General features: G+C 36.9%; 1 protein-coding gene across 2 annotated transcripts in view; it reads right to left on the bottom strand.

Moving 5' to 3' along the window:
* Positions 1 to 16,248, bottom strand: part of LOC135143753 (uncharacterized) — a 108,327-nt gene that overhangs the window by 71,960 nt on the left and 20,119 nt on the right. The window contains exon 1 of one of the 2 annotated variants that reach the window (XM_064075681.1): positions 7,802 to 7,836. The exons of the other annotated variant lie outside the window; for it this stretch is intronic. The gene's annotated coding sequence lies outside the window, so the exon portion shown is untranslated. Of the gene's footprint in view, positions 1 to 7,801; positions 7,837 to 16,248 lie in introns of those variants that run through there. 2 annotated transcript variants of the gene reach the window in all.

The raw sequence follows: 16,248 nt of genomic DNA, 5'->3' as shown, positions 1-16,248 counted from the left end.
CTGTTTATGCACTTTGTGCACTTCAAATTCTGATGTTTACGATGTAGTTAAGTTTATTAAACTGGTAGATGTCCTGCATGCATTCGTACGAGTGCGTATTCTCTCTATTACATACGCGCTTAGAAATCTAAAGAGGCAGGGTTCATTGCCTTATCTAATCATATTTATAGATGGATGCGAGTTTCGGCGGGTGGCGGACCGAAATCGCGCAAAACTGCACCCGAACCCATTAACGGGACGTCGACCCCGAGATTCGCCAGAATTTTTTCCTCCCCTTCGTCCACACAATTCAATAAGGAATCAATCAAAGTCAAAAACGAAATGCAAATTGATCGCCGGATCGCGGAGGTCAAAACACCGCGAGAATGCTCCAAACCAACATTGCAGGTCGAAAATTTTTACCTGAAATCCCACTCCCCGGTACAAATAAGAATTAGACGAGACCTTTATGATCGATGCACTCTAAAGACGCTGGATTTATTGTGGCCGGTCGCCATACATCTTCCGAAATTTATTTTCGCCCACAAATTGGCCATCGGGGCGACTCGGAGTGTCACAACATCGTCAGCGGGGACACGGAACGGGTTTTCGCTGCTGATCGAAATGAAAGAGACGAATGCAACGTTAATCCGAAATAAATTGCACAATTATTTTTATCCTGATCCCTTTTTTCCGGACCGAGTCGCCAAACGGACCGTTTTTCCAAACAAAAACACCACGATCCAAATTGTGTGGAGAAACAGTTTTGTAGATTATAGGAGTAACATTTTGGAGGAACATGGTAACAAGTAATGACCCAAAAATGTAAAAACTGTACGAACTGGGTCGAAACTTTGGGTATTTCGACGAATTTTTGGGAATCGAGTGAAATAAGACCAATATTTTCAAAATTTGGCGAATTAAACAACTTCACGCAGGTTTATCGGAAAAGACGCCAAATTTTCCTAAATGTCTAGGATGTAGAATAAACCAAAATCGCCAATTTCGGGGAATTTTGATCTTCTGAGAGTTGACTTCCATCAATTGGAAAATCTATCTGGTACAAAACTTTTAGTCTGGACCAGTTGTTTTCGGTAAGAGATTAACAAAATTTTAGTATTTTTACAAATTAAAAAAATCTCAAAAATTTTGGTAAAATTTTAACGAAGAATATAAAAAATTTGAATTTCGGGAAATTTTGACACCACGACAGTTGAGTTTAGTCACTTTTAGTGAAATTTCCAAAATCTTGAGATTATCTACGAATCTTTGAGAATGGAGTGAAACAAGGGCAATAAAGCCAAGAAAACTGAATTATCAAACTCAATGCATATTTAATTCTTTTATTTTCCAGAAATTTCGACTGCCTGGGAGTGGAGTTTGGTTACAGAAAACACGAAAACCCATTTAGGATGAAACCTTCCATTTGTCTTTGGTAAGAAAATATTGATCAAAAAAAAAATTTGGCGAATTAGAGACACAAAAAAAATGTGAACTAAAAACGGAAGAAAAAAACAGCAAAATGTCAAAGATAGCAAATTTTCCAAAATTTTGGCAAGAATATTTTGAAAAAATACGAATTTCGGGTAATTTTGACGTTCTGAGAGTTGAGTTTCATCAACCAGAGAATATGTCTCGGATGAAACTTTTGGTCTAGAGCACTAAATTTTGCAAAATTTTTATATTTCGACCTATTTTAGGAATCGCATGAAGCAAGAGCAATTATACCAAATTTAACAAATTAGAGAAAAAAAAAAGCGAACTTAAAACCGAAGGAATACAAAATTATCAAACTTGTCTGTCGTATATAAACAAATATTCCAAAATTTTGGCAATATTTAGACGAAGAAAATTTTAAAAATGGCGCATTTTCGGTAATTTTGATGTCCTGAGAGCTGAGGCGAAACACGGAAATTAAATGCCAAGCAACACAAAATTATCAAAATTGTTGCTTGTTGGTCAGAAAAGTTCGTAAGTTTTTCTGAAATTTTGGTAACATTTTGAGGAAGATTTTAAAAAAAGTGAGACGAAACTTTTAGTATAGATCATTTGTGTTCAATGTGAGACTAATTTGGCAAAATTTTGGCGAATTAGAGCCACAAATGTTCACCAGAAAAGACGGCAAATTTTCCAAAATTTTGGTCATACATATTTGGATGATGAAAATTTCAAAAATCGCGAATTTTGTGGAATTTTGACGTCCTGAGAATTTAGTTTCATTAGCTATTTTGATATTTCGGCAAATTTAGGCGAATTCAAGTCAAAAATTTGTGAACTGCTCATGAAAACACAAGGAACATAAGCTTTTTAAACTTGATGCTTGTTTTGGATGCCCTGGGAGTTGAGTTTGAGTGCAAAAAACCATCTGGGGCGAAACCTTCGGTCTGTGGAGCATGAGTGTTTGGTAAGAGAAAGATTTTGATATTTCGACGAATCAGACAAACGAAAGCTATGAATTAAAAACCGAAGGAATATAAAATTAAAATTATCAAACCTGACGCTTGCTTATAAGAAACAACAACAAATTTTCCAAAATTTTGGCAATGTTTGGACGAAGAATAAAAAAAATGTGTGCCAGTTGAGTTTGGTCAACTAGAAAACCCATCTCGGACGCAACTGGTATCATTGGTTTGGTACGAAATGTTCAATATTTTGATATTTCGACGAATTTTAGCAATCGGATGAAATAAGAGCAATTTGACAGGATTTTGATAAATTACACCCAAAAATCCGTTACTTTAAGCCGAAGGAAAATAAAATTATCAAACTGGATGCTGGTTTATACAAAAAAACAGCAAAATTTCGGAATCTCTAGACGAAGAATGTAAAAAAAATCGCGAATTCGAGGAATTTTTACATAGCGAAAGTTTAGTTTGCTTTTACTTCAGAAGAATAAATTACAGAAAACCTAGAATCTCAACATTTCTAGAACTTTGAATTAGAAGAGTGAACAGTTTTCTGAGGCTCCAGGCTTGACGTTTTTGACGTTTTGACACCGAAAGTCTGAAGAGGCGTCGCTCTTTCTGTAATTAGTATTGGTTTTTCAAAGCGAGCGAGCGCATCGAGCTGGCCGTCGCGAGCGTTCTAAGCGTGGCGTTTTCTCCGGCCATTCGCCGCCTCAATGATGGCGGTTTTCCCGCCGACCGGCGAATAACTCGACACTTTGCATAGCGATGTGAGGAATGTTTGAGACTATTGCATGTTTCCGGTCATCCATTAGAAGGCAGCACGAGCTTCCATTGACGGCGGCAGCGCAGCCGAGTGCAGCAGACGGGATCTCTTCTCCCCTGCAATTTTCAACTCCTAATTGAAGCACGAAAAGGAAGAAAAAAAGTCGTTTTCACCGGTCGAATTTCTACAGTAATATCCGTCATTATTATCGCAAAAAAACTGTCTAGAGCGTCACAAAAAGCTCGCTTCATCAACGTTTTATGTTGTGAGAAGCCTTTGTTACAATTTCGTGTAATTTCAGGTGAGCTGTTCCATCAAATTTCCCCCAAAACAAATCCATCAAGCGAGACCGGCAAAGCGAAACTTTTATTTTTTTCTGGACGAAACCCGAAGAACAAGCAGACCTGCAACGTATATGCAATTGTTGCACCAAAACGCATAATCATTCATCTGTTGGTTCGGGTCGGTACAGTCTTGGATAAAAATCGAGCCATATGGCCGAAGTGCTATTCCCGTGGAATATTTGTTGTTATTGTGTCTATGGAGATGTAATAAAAAACTATTTTTACGCGCGTAAGGTTAACGTCACGGATGAACCGATTTCAGATGGAGTGATAGATGGCGTCCTATTGATAATTAAAGCCCAATTGGTCGTTCGTTAAGAGCGGACGCGTATACAGGTTGATTCATTCCATTATCTTACTGTTGTTATTCAGACGTTACCTGCAGCGAATTCCTGGCTATAAATAAAAAGGTGAGGTCGACATAATAGCGAGATTCTATCTCAATTCCTGCAAACTTTTATGCAGGAATTGGGTGGAAGGAAAAGTCGAGATATCGAAACGCAGAACGCGTTGCATAATTGTCGAAAAAATCCTCCTCGACGCAAGGAAAGTAACTCACTCGAACCGAACCACCAAAAGTAATAAAAATCCTGCATTGTTTTGCAGCAGGTCCCGTCTATTTTTCTTTCGTTTTGCGCCGTCTGACACACGAGGAATGTAATCTTGTTATATTCTTGCACTCCGTAGAGATGTTTGCTTGAGCAGTTGCATTCACCATCCTGCTGCCATTTCCTTCCGAAGGCGTGCGTATAGGCTTTCTTAACGACCTGGTCGATGCACGCCATCAACTGTGCCATGCAACAGGACGCCCCAAGGACACGGGCCACTGAAGACGGCTTCGATACCGCACGAAACGATCTCAACACATCTGTTAATCGAGCTGCGTCCGAAACCACAAAAGAACACGATGCACGGTGGAACGAAATGAAAATACGTGGCCAAAATTGAGAAAAATAAACACCTGTTTTTCTGAATTACATTGCCTGACCAAGATTTTTGGAAAAAAAAATGAAAACTGTACAACAACGCTTTGAATCTTGCAAACATTTCGAGGTTGTCGTAGTTGTGGTAAATCGTTTATCCCCTCCCAAAACATTGATGACGTCATCTCAAAATTTAGCCGAATAAATCCTCTCTGTACTATCCAATATATTATGATTCTTGACTGGTGGTTTAGCCAATGGACTCAGAGTTTCTACTTTTCGATTTCTCGATTACTCGTCTTTTGATGTTTCGTTTCTCGATGTTTCAATTTTTGATTTCACAATTTTTCTATACATATTTCACTCTTGGCATTATTCAAAATTTTTCGATTTTTCGATTATTTTAGGGTAATTAATGTGTTTTTCATATACACTTGAGGTCGGCATGCTCTGGTGATGCAAGCAAATTTTTCGATAATCATAACATTTAAGCAGAATATTGGAAATATTGATTCATAGATTTTCTCCGAGTTTAAGAGCGATCTCTTGCAGAGAAGAAATAAAATTAGAGGAAATCAAGGCGCATCAAATTGCGAAAATATTTATTAGCACCATGGATCGTTCAACCTGCCTATGACGATGCATAAAGTTCTCATTCATAGAACCATTATTATTTCATCATCTGATCCGTTAATAGCCTCTTTAAGAAAAGTCTAAGCCCAAAAAAATGTAAAAATACAACTAGACATTCGTCAACATCTGAAAAATGTAAGAAAGAAAGTGATATCAAGGAAACGGAATCGACAATTTCATCCGATGAAGAAATACCAAGATGAATTTCGAAAGTGATTATTGGTCAGCGATTTGTAATATTAAATATAATCATTTACAATGGTTATTGCTTTTTCTATAAATACATTTGTCACTAAGTATTATAAGTTTCCATGATCTATTGATATTTTATGTTCTGCATGCTATATTAAGAATTACCTATTAATAAGCATTAACGAATTCTCTAAATTGATGGTCCTTCTTCGTCGGCGCTTCGTCATCCGACTCCTTCCATGAGTCATTCGCTTACTCGGCAAAAATCACCCCACTTGCCCTATTGGGTAAGCAGCAGCCGCAGCCACGTGTCTCGTTTCCTAATCGCTCTATCCACATAATTAGACGTTTTTCAAGAGAAAAAGCCCTCGCTGGGTGCGGTAATAATACTCGTAGCCGGCAATATTTCTGGTTCGTTACCCTCCACTAATAAATTTAATTACGTGCCATACACATAATTCATTCAACTTTGAAAATTAAGTGAAAGCGTGCACACACAGACGCACCTTTATCGGTCGTAACCGCGCCAATTTTTTTCCCATTTCGATTCGATAAAGACCATACGGAAGCGACTTTCGCCGAAGAGCTTCGAACGGAATTAATAAAAAGGTCAAGGGTGGCTTCGGTGACCTTGGCGGGTCGATCAACCGACTTGACGACTGGAAAAAGTGTACCTAAGAGTCATGTTCCTGGACAAAAATTGATGACGACGCCAGCTTTTTTGTCGCGATTTTGTCTGTCAATGGTGTCGAAGCTGAGCGGCAGGTAGAGAGCGAGCAAAAACGATATACAGAGTGGTGCGTTCACCCGGACTGGAATGTATACAATTACATCAATGTGTACACAATTTATTGAATTCAAACGCGGGGAAGTTTTATATTTCCTTTCTCGGTACGAGATAATAAAACCGATAAAACGTCATAAAAACTTTCAATGTCAAAGTCAGGCTTATCTCAGGTACGTACGTTTATTACATATGCACAATTACTGCAATCTTTGTCTAAGTATTTGCCGATCGTAATGTTTGTCTTCGCCGAATCAACAATCGAAAATGACGTTGGCCTCTCTCTCGTTAGAATTCTAGAGGTGGAGCGGTTTCCGTTACGACAGTTGACGAAAATCGTCCTGCGACACCAGGAAACGTATCCATCCAGGTGCGAGAGGACAATAGACGAAGAAGAAATCCGATTCTTTTTTATCGGACGCACCTGGTCGGACAGGACAAACCGAATTGAAATCGGTCCATGCCGAACTGATTGCTACAGACACAAAAGAAGACTTCTTGCAAGGACAAAAAGAACGTTAAGGACGTTGCATTTAAAAATAATCGAGTTTTTCGATGACCCTCTGCAAAACACAAGATTTCGTTCGAGTGAAGAGGACGTCTTTTATTTTTGTCTTACGTTACTGAGGTCGAACGATACGAACGTTCGCATAAATTGAAGCTGTCGTATGGAACGGGTGTCCACTTAAAAAAATCATCGAGGTAACTTTGACACTTTGACATTTTGATAGAAGAAAACGTAGCGCAAAACAATATTTCAAAACAAAAATTTAATAACAAATAATTAAAAACTTTAAAAGTCACAGAAAATATGTTGACTATTCACGCTTGAGTTTTTTTTTTCCATTTGCAGATAGCACCTTTTTATTGATATTTTTTTTGTAACAAAATGGTTTCCGGCATTTTGCTTGCAAATTTGTACGGTTTATGAGTCCCCAATTTGCCTTGATTAATTTCCAGAATATGCAAAATCCTGCAGTACGCTTTTCCTTCGGTCGTCGTTTCGAAACGTTTGCTCTAGGAACGCGTATTTCCTGTTACACATCCGAGATGGACTACTTTTCCGATTTAAATTTTACATAAGCTCGTCTTCGTTGCGAGATTTCCGCTCAAAACGTCGATTGTCGAGAATTATTTATAGGAAATCTCTCACTACGTCGGTCGATAGCGTCCGCAGCAAAAAGCCGTTACCTACTTTTAACATAAAAATATTCCAAAATACTTTAAACATTTAATTCGTATCGATTAGCCGGCTCGGACTCGAATCGGTTTTTTTGCGGCGCAATCAAAAGAAACTGCAAGGATCGAAACGTTTACTCATTGTAATTGCAAGTATTAATTTCTATACCGACCTCATTCTCATTGAACTATAAAGAAACAAAGACGCAATTGCTGCCTTTGGCCATTAATGCAACTGGGTCTTGCATGTATTTAATTCGTACAGAAGTGGGGAGCTTAAATACCACAGGGGTTATAAACTTGAATCTTCTAAGTCATTTGTAACGTCGTTTTTATAACCTATATCAATATGTGCATCTGCACTCCCGACCACCTATAATTTTCGTATTACCGACGAGATTTAAGATGTTATTTAACATGTTATTACATTGCTAAAGTATTATGTATATTGAATTCCAGATTAATAGCACGTATAAAGTGCGCAACGACCAAACCGAATCGGCGTTGGTGCAGTGGCTCGGTTTTGGGCGGGTCGAACGCAAAAAATGTACAGTTTTAAGAGTTCGGCTTATTAAAAAATACAATGAATGACTTACAGGAGAGTGGATGGATTTCGGAATTTTGTCCTTACCTGAAACAAAAAAAAAAGTAGAATTAAAACAGGAAATAATAAAAATGTTATAACATTTTACAATTTAAAAAATTGGTCTAAAGAGTTTAGACAGTACTTCCCTCGCTGTCGGAAACTTGACGACTGCATGCCTATTGTGTTTTTTTTCTCATTACATTTTTGTAGTGGGAATTTCAAAAAAAATTGCGATGACGTCATCAACATTTTTGCAAGGACACGTACATCAGTTGGGATAGATGTAGTGTAATACTAAGAATAAAATTATTATATTCTCAAATTTTCGGGAAAATGAATTGGGTCGTTTGAATATTGATTTGTAATAATCAATAAAATAACGAAACAATTTACTCACGTATACCTACGTATCAGAGGCAACTGAAAATCGTGTATGTATAAACATTCTTAATTTAAGATGACAGGCGTAACAGCATACATGAGAGCCAAACAGAGAAACTGTAAACAAAACGACCGTCGGTTTTATTGCTTCGACTTCCGCTTATTATATAAAACATTGGGTTTTATTTTAATTCTTGACGGTGAAATTCACAATTGGTTGATTATAAACATGTCTATTTCACATTCGCGGAATCAAGTGAACGCATAAAACAAATGCAGGTCTGTAATGTTAAAGTCGATGTAAATAAGCGTGCTACTCTTATGTTTCAACCGAGTTTTTCCTTTAACAAATTTTGTGTCTACCAAATTGGGTTGGTTGGGGTGTAATACTAATAATAAGTGTTGCCTTTAATTTAATCAATAAAATAAATTGACTTCATTAATTTTTTTGAACCACCTGTTAAGAAAATCTAAAAAATATGAATGGAATGATAAATCACAAGTACAAACTCATCATATTTTTTGCATTTTAGATAGGATTTATTCAGCAAAATTTAAGGGTGACGTCATCAATTTTTTTAGGAGGGATGAACAAATACATTTTGAACAAAAGTTTACCATGCTTATAATAACTTTAAAATATTCCCAAGATTTCAAAGCATTCGGTTTTGTAATTCCTGATTAAATCGATAAAATAAATTCACGCCTTCATTAATTTTTTTGAGTCACTCTGTATATGCAAATCCAAAAAATATGAATGGAGTGATAAATGACAAGTACAGGCTCATCAATTTTGTACATTTTAGATATGATTTATTCGGCAAACTTTCGATCTGACGTCATTAAGTTTTTGGAGGGGATAAGCAAATATATTTTGACTAAACATTTATTATGCTCTTTATGACCTTAAAACATCTGCAAGATTTCAGAGCATTCGGTTTTGTAGTTCCTGATTAAATCAATAAAATATATTTACGCATTCATTAATTTTTTTGAGTCACCCTGGATATGCAAATCCAAAAAATATGAATGGAGTGATGGATCACAAGTACAGGCTCATCATATTTTGTACATTTTAGATATGATTTATTCCAGAAACTTTTGAGCTGACGTCATCAAGTTTTTGGAGGGGATAAGCAAATATTTTTTGACTAAAGATTTATGATGCTCTTTATAGCCTTAAAACATCTGCAACATTTCAAAGCATTCTGGTTAGCAGATTAAAAATTAAATTTCAAAATGTTGTTTTATAATTTTGATTTTTTTTCCAAAAATCTGGACGTTTCGGGTGAAAAGTCGATTCAGAGTTGTAAACTACATGTGTAGGACTATGTTATTTTATACAATTGAAAACCCATTTACTATGTACAATTTTGAAGTGACGTCATCGCTTTAGTGGTGGGGATGATTCGACAAATTTTGGTTAGCGTTTTACCATCTACATGATATTCTTAATATAAGTACAAAATTTCACAACAATCGGTCGAGTACTTTCGGAGATTATCTGTCTAATAAAAATCCGTGACAACAGACGGACAGACGGACAGACGGACAGACGGACGGACAGACGGACAGACGGACAGACGGACAGACAGACGGAAATGGGAGACCTATTTCTTCGTCTTCTAGGGGTCATGAAAGATCGAGAAAACGTAAAAGTAGAGAGTCGGCCGACGGACTCGATTACAATACTTCCTTTGCTTACGCTCGGGAAGTAAAAATGTACTATAATTTTTCAAAGAAGCGGCATTTATTGAGGGGCGAGGAAAGTTCGGTGGAATAACCTTCGGACGATTTTTTTTTACTTCCCGAGCGTAAGCAAAGGAAGTATTGCAATCGAGTCCGTCGGCCAACTCTCTGCTTTTACGTTTTCTCGATCTTTCATGACCCCTAGAAGACGAAGAAATAGGTCTCCCATTTCCGTCTGTCTGTCCGTCCGTCTGTTCGTCCGTCTGTCCGTCTGCCGTCCCGGATTTTTATTAGACAGATAATCTCCGAAAGTACTCGACCGACTGTTGTGAAATTTTGTACTTATATTAAGAATATCATGTAGATGGTAAAACGCTAACCAAAATTTGTCTAATCATCCCCACCACTAATGCGATGACGTCACTTCAAAATTGTAGATAGTAAATGGGTTTTCAATTGTATAAAATAACATAGTCCTACACATGTAGTTTACAACTCTGAATCGACTTTTCACCCGAAACGTCCAGATTTTTGGAAAAAAAATCAAAATTATAAAACAACATTTTGAAATTTAATTTTTAATCTGCTAACCAGAATGCTTTGAAATGTTGCAGATGTTTTAAGGCTATAAAGAGCATCATAAATCTTTAGTCAAAAAATATTTGCTTATCCCCTCCAAAAACTTGATGACGTCAGCTCAAAAGTTTGTGGAATAAATCATATCTAAAATGTACAAAATATGATGAGTCTGTACTTGTGATCTATCACTCCATTCATATTTTTTGGATTTGCATATACAGGGTGACTCAAAAAAATTAATGAATGCGTAAATTTATTTTACTGATTTACTCAGAAACTACAAAACCGAATGCTTTGAAATCTTGCAGATGTTTTAAGGTTATAAAGAGCATAATAAATTTTTAGTCAAAATATATTTGGTTATCTTCTACAAAAAACTGATGACATATTTTTTAGATTTTCTTAAGAGGTGGTTCAAAAAAATTAATGAAGTCAATTTATTTTATTGATTAAATTAAAGGCAACACTTATTATTAGTATTACACCCCAACCAACCCAATTTGGTAGACACAAAATTTGTTAAAGGAAAAACTCGGTTGAAACATAAGGGTAGCACGCTTATTTACATCGACTTTAACATTACAGACCTGCATTTGTTTTATTCGTTCACTTGGTTCCGCGAATGTGAAATAGACATGTTTATAATCAACCAATTGTGAATTTCACCGTCAAGAATTAAAATAAAACCCAATGTTTTATATAATAAGCGGAAGTCGAAGCAATAAAACCGATGGTCGTTTTGTTTACAGTTTCTCTGTTTGACTCTCATGCACGTATGCTGTTACGCTTGTCATCTTAAATTAAGAATGTTTATACATAAACGATTTTCAGTTGCCGTATACGTGAGTAAATTGTTTCGTTATTTTATTGATTATAAAAAATCAATATTCAAAACGACCCAATTCATTTTCCCGAAAATTTGGGAATACAATAATTTTATTCTTAGTATTACACTACATCTATCCCAACTGATATACGTGTCCTTGCAAAAATGTTGATGACGTCATCGCAATTTTTTTTAAATTCCCACTACAAAAATGTAATGAGAAAAAAACACAATAGGCATGCAGTCGTCAAGTTTCCGACAGCGAGGGAAGTACTGTCTAAACTCTTTAGACCAATTTTTTTTTTGTTGTGGAAAAGCGATGACGCAGTCCGTTAAAATGGAACCTGTAGTTTCAAGAAACGAAATATGTGTCCGATAAACGAATTTTATCACCACTTCTAGCCGTACGAAAATTCTACAATGGCATTTAATCCCTTTAGACCTGTTTAATATCATTTATCCAACAGTATTTTGCCAACAAGTCAGAATAAACTCCAAGAAGACATGTTTATCGATCTGCAGAATCTAAAACTTCTGAACGATAATGAATCGATTGTCATTTTTAATGAGCACCAAACGAGCGGTCCGAGGAGATTCTAGAGGGATATTTGGTAAATGCAAAACGAAACAGATACAACTAGTTCTCGATTTTTTGAAAAACTACAAAACGTATGTCATTGAAAATACCATAATGCTAACTAAGCTGCCGTCGCGTAGTAGGTTACTAAGGCACGCAGTAAGTAGTACCTTTTCCGCGGAATAAATTTTGATAAACGTCGCAAAGTACATAAACCGAGTTTAATCACCCGAAGTATTCGTTACAGCTATAAATTTATTCAAAAGATAAGTGAAATGACATAACGCTCGAGGCTGTAAAATTTTCAACGGGTAACGTTTTGGAAAAAACAAAATCTGTTTAATTTCAGGAAGTCCTTGTGTCGGAATTATCAACCTAACGCACGAAAATGCGTACCGAACCCATCGAAAGGTCAGCGTGCATTCTTGGGCAGCGTGGGCGTCCGAAATATTGAATCAAAAATTCCCAAGCACGCCCAAGCCCGTTCGATAAAGGGTGGACGCAAGCGCACTCCACTTACAATATTTGCACACGACGAATTCACCATTAGATGAGATGTAAACAAATTAAAACGGCCTTTATTTGCACATTTTAACGCACTGGTGCTAATTTTAAATTGTAAAGTTCACCGAATCCTGCAGCTGAATTTTCCACATGTATCCTTCGTAGACTTGTTCAGAGGCGGAGCAAGAGTTAAGTGTCGGGGGTAATCCGAACAGTTTTGCCAACTTTGCACAAAAAATGACAATGCGATTAAAATTGGTATCAGGATGTGTCGACTGTCAAGATTGACAGCTTGTTGACATTTTTAATTTGCAAAATGTATCCAAAACATAACCTAAATTTATCGCATATCACGATTAACATATCTGTCACACAATTACTTCCGTTATGCCAACATAAACGCAAGAAAATTGGAATCGGCAAATATTATTGATTAAAGACATTTTCAAAAAACATATTTATTTGATTAATTTGTATATTGTTCTAAAAGTTCAAAATTTCTGCTCTTTTAACAAAAACTAACATCAGTCAGATCAAACACTTGATAAACCTAATTAAAACAATTAAAACAAAGCGTTTCTTATACATGGTTGACATTTCCAACTTGGATCCCAAAAAAATAGATTTCTATCCAAATTTATTAATTGAAATAAGGTTGGGATAATGTTTTTCAGTTAACAATAATACTTGACAGATGTAGTCGAAATAGTAAAATGATAGTAAAAGTCCACTGCTAAAAATTAAAAGCATTTGATTAGCATTTTTAAAAACTGGATAATAGGCTGTGATTCTGAGTTCTAATGCGACGTTGCCATAGCGAGCTAATTGACGTATTGTTAAAATTTGACACTACCATAACCTCAATTTCTTGAACGTTAAAAATGACAGCGCCGACTATTTCAAGCCGGTTATTTTATGCAGACAATCGGTTGATTTACCAACTGCTTATCATTTTGGCAACTTTTGACAACCTGTGCCGCCCCTGGACTTGTTCGACTTTATTATTTTAATTGTTTTTGACGTTTTTTAATATCTCGCTCGGTTTTGTAATGGTCGAACAATTCTCAAATAAACACATAAACAAACGAGACGCGGCCTTGCGAACAACATCGTACATTGAATCAGGGATTTTTCTTTGCATAATTGAATTTCCTGTCTACGAATGCCCCAAAACTGTCATTGGGTCTCGAGGTGTTTATGCACGTACCGGATTTTGAGTGCTAACGAGGTCGCTGCAGTGCTCCACATCGCGACTTGGCAGAAAAATCGCCAGTTTCCTTTCTAATCGTGAGAAGACGAGCACTGAAATTACTTATTCGATTCCAATTAAGACCAAAAGAATTAGTAACCGGAGAGACGCGTAACTCGATCCCTAGTGTCGGGTTTCAGAAGAAAATTGGGAATTTTACGCAACGTGCTTCTAATCCTCGCATGAGCGTTGCCTCAACCAACCGGCTAGTTTCCTGTGCAGACATCACGTCGATGTCTAGATGGTGACAATTCAAGATTCAATTATCCGATTAGCCAAACGTGATCGAAAATTATATTGCACATATTTTAATTAGCACCGAGGGAGTACCTTCGAAAATTCAAAGAAGCAAACAATGCTTCGACTCAAAATCCGAGAAATTTCGGCTGGGTCGTTTTAGTTTGTCACTAATAACTTCAGTCAACATGCACAACCAACAAGGTTTCCACTGGCCGGGGTCATCGAATTATGATAATGAATTGTATTATCGTGTATCGTTCATTTCAAAGACACAAGAAAAAATCGTGGTTAAATTAGGAAACATGACGCTCGACTTCATCAGTTGAACTCTGAATGGCGAATTTATTGTTCTACTTCTGAACCCATTAGAACGTCGTGTAAATTCATCAAAGTCCCATTTGGGAGATGCACTTGTCGCTGCAAAAGTGTAAAGGTTTCGGCTGAGACTGTCATATCTTACATAACGCGAGGTTGATGAACCCGATATTGTGCCTAGAGCAAGGATAAGAGCGTTGGCAAACGCAGGAAAAGAAGTGAACACTTCTAGGAAAGGTTAGCTCAAACATTAACGAAACAAAAAACGGGGGAGACGAGCGAGTCTGAATTACCGGGTTTTTTAGGTGACGGTGTACCTATTGCAAACCGCAGCGATGAAGAAAACACCTATTTTAGACACTGTGACACTCTGAAGGAATTGGTCGAAAGTTATTGTATTGGGCCCCTCACTATTTCTGCTCTACATTAATGACTTACGCGTTGGTTCCACAATAATACGCCAACAACTAACAAAAATAAAAGTATAAATAATATGTTATTCAGTTTACAAAAAAGAAGAATGCCTGAAGAATACTCAGTCTATTAAATTTCTGGGTACATTGATCGTGAGTTACCTTGGAATGATCATGGAAAAGTAGTGGGTAAATTGTCTAAAAATATTTTCAAAACATCAAAAAATCGTATTAACGAAAAATTGAAGAATAGAAAAACTGAAAAATCGAGAAATCGAAAAATCCCAAAAATTGGAAGATCGATAAATTGAAAAACCTATGATTTATTAAGTTTTTAAGTCACCTTGTATGGGAAATTCTAAAAACTATGATCCATTGATGCACCGCAAGTATGCATACTTCAGAGAGGATTTATTTTGTCAAAATACTGAGATGACGTCATCAATTTTTTTGGAGGGGATCGACGAATAAATTTTGATTAACGATTTACTATGACTACGATAACCTTAAAAAGTTTGCAAGATTTCAGAACAGTCGGTTTTGCAGCTTCAAATTTAAATTGCAATATGTCATTATACAGTTTTCAGTTCTTTTTTTTTTCAAAAATCTGGATGTCTGGGGTGAAAACCCGACACGGATTCATACACCACAAAGTAAGAAGTTTTTCGTCGTTATTGTTCTTTGTCGTAGGGCGGCACAAAAGCCAGAAGTCGTTCACTTCGAGCACCGAGACAATATTTGTACACGAATGCTAATGATATTTCAGCGTACGTTTCATTTCAGCATTAGCTGTGCCCCGACTCGTTGTTATGCAGAATACTTTCGGTTTTTTCTCTTTCCCAGCCTTTGTGCACCACATCCTGGAACATCAAAGAAAAAAACCGCCGTTTCCAGATCTTTGTTCTCCGGAAAATTGGAACGCACTGAATAATTGACGAAGCAAGCGGTATCCCTCCTAATCAAACAATCAATCCCGGATTGAATTAATAATCCGTCGGTTTGAAATATGGATGTGCGTCCCATTAAACCGACTTTTTCGAGCTCCATCAAATTGAGGCAATAATTTTTAATGAGGACGTCGTGGCGCGAGCCCCCAATCCTCCCCGAAACGCAATTTCGGAAGATTAAACGAGATCAGGAGTATGTACTTGTTCTTGGCGGCCATGCTGGTAATTTATTATTTAAGCGACGGTGATGTGAAGGCGTCTGGTTTCGTGGCAAAATTAGTCCGTAAGCTCCGCATAACTGGATCCATGCGCATTTTCTCGATTCGCTTTCATTAAGTGACTCTTGCAGATTCTGAAAGAGAAGGTGTTACGGAACAAATTGACGTCAGAATTGTTTACAGCTTGCATAGCGGATTTGCAGTTCCCGAGATAACGGATGTAGGAACACTGGACGACCTTTACGATAATTGGTCTCGCTTCGTGTCCTTCGAAATGCGTCTTTTTGAGACGCGGACTCGAGGCGATGGGTCGGACTTAAGACGGATTACGTTGTTGCGTAGAATTGAAAAACGAACTGCCGAAATTAACAGTTTCGGACTCTTATTATAACCACAGAAGCCAAATCAAAAAAAAAACACTCAATACTCCGACAGGCGATGTCGCTGGCCATATTTTTCGACCGTTTGTCTTTAGATAAAACAATGCATCCATATAAAGTTAAACTCATCCATGAACTA

Source organism: Zophobas morio, unplaced genomic scaffold (assembly GCF_036711695.1).
Source record: "Zophobas morio isolate AGI-343-1 ecotype UQ-CSIRO unplaced genomic scaffold, CSIRO_AGI_Zmor_V1 ptg000075l, whole genome shotgun sequence".
NCBI classification, from domain to species: domain Eukaryota; kingdom Metazoa; phylum Arthropoda; class Insecta; order Coleoptera; family Tenebrionidae; genus Zophobas; species Zophobas morio.
Note: the sequence above shows the minus strand (reverse complement) of the source record. Positions and strands in the feature narration are given on the sequence as shown.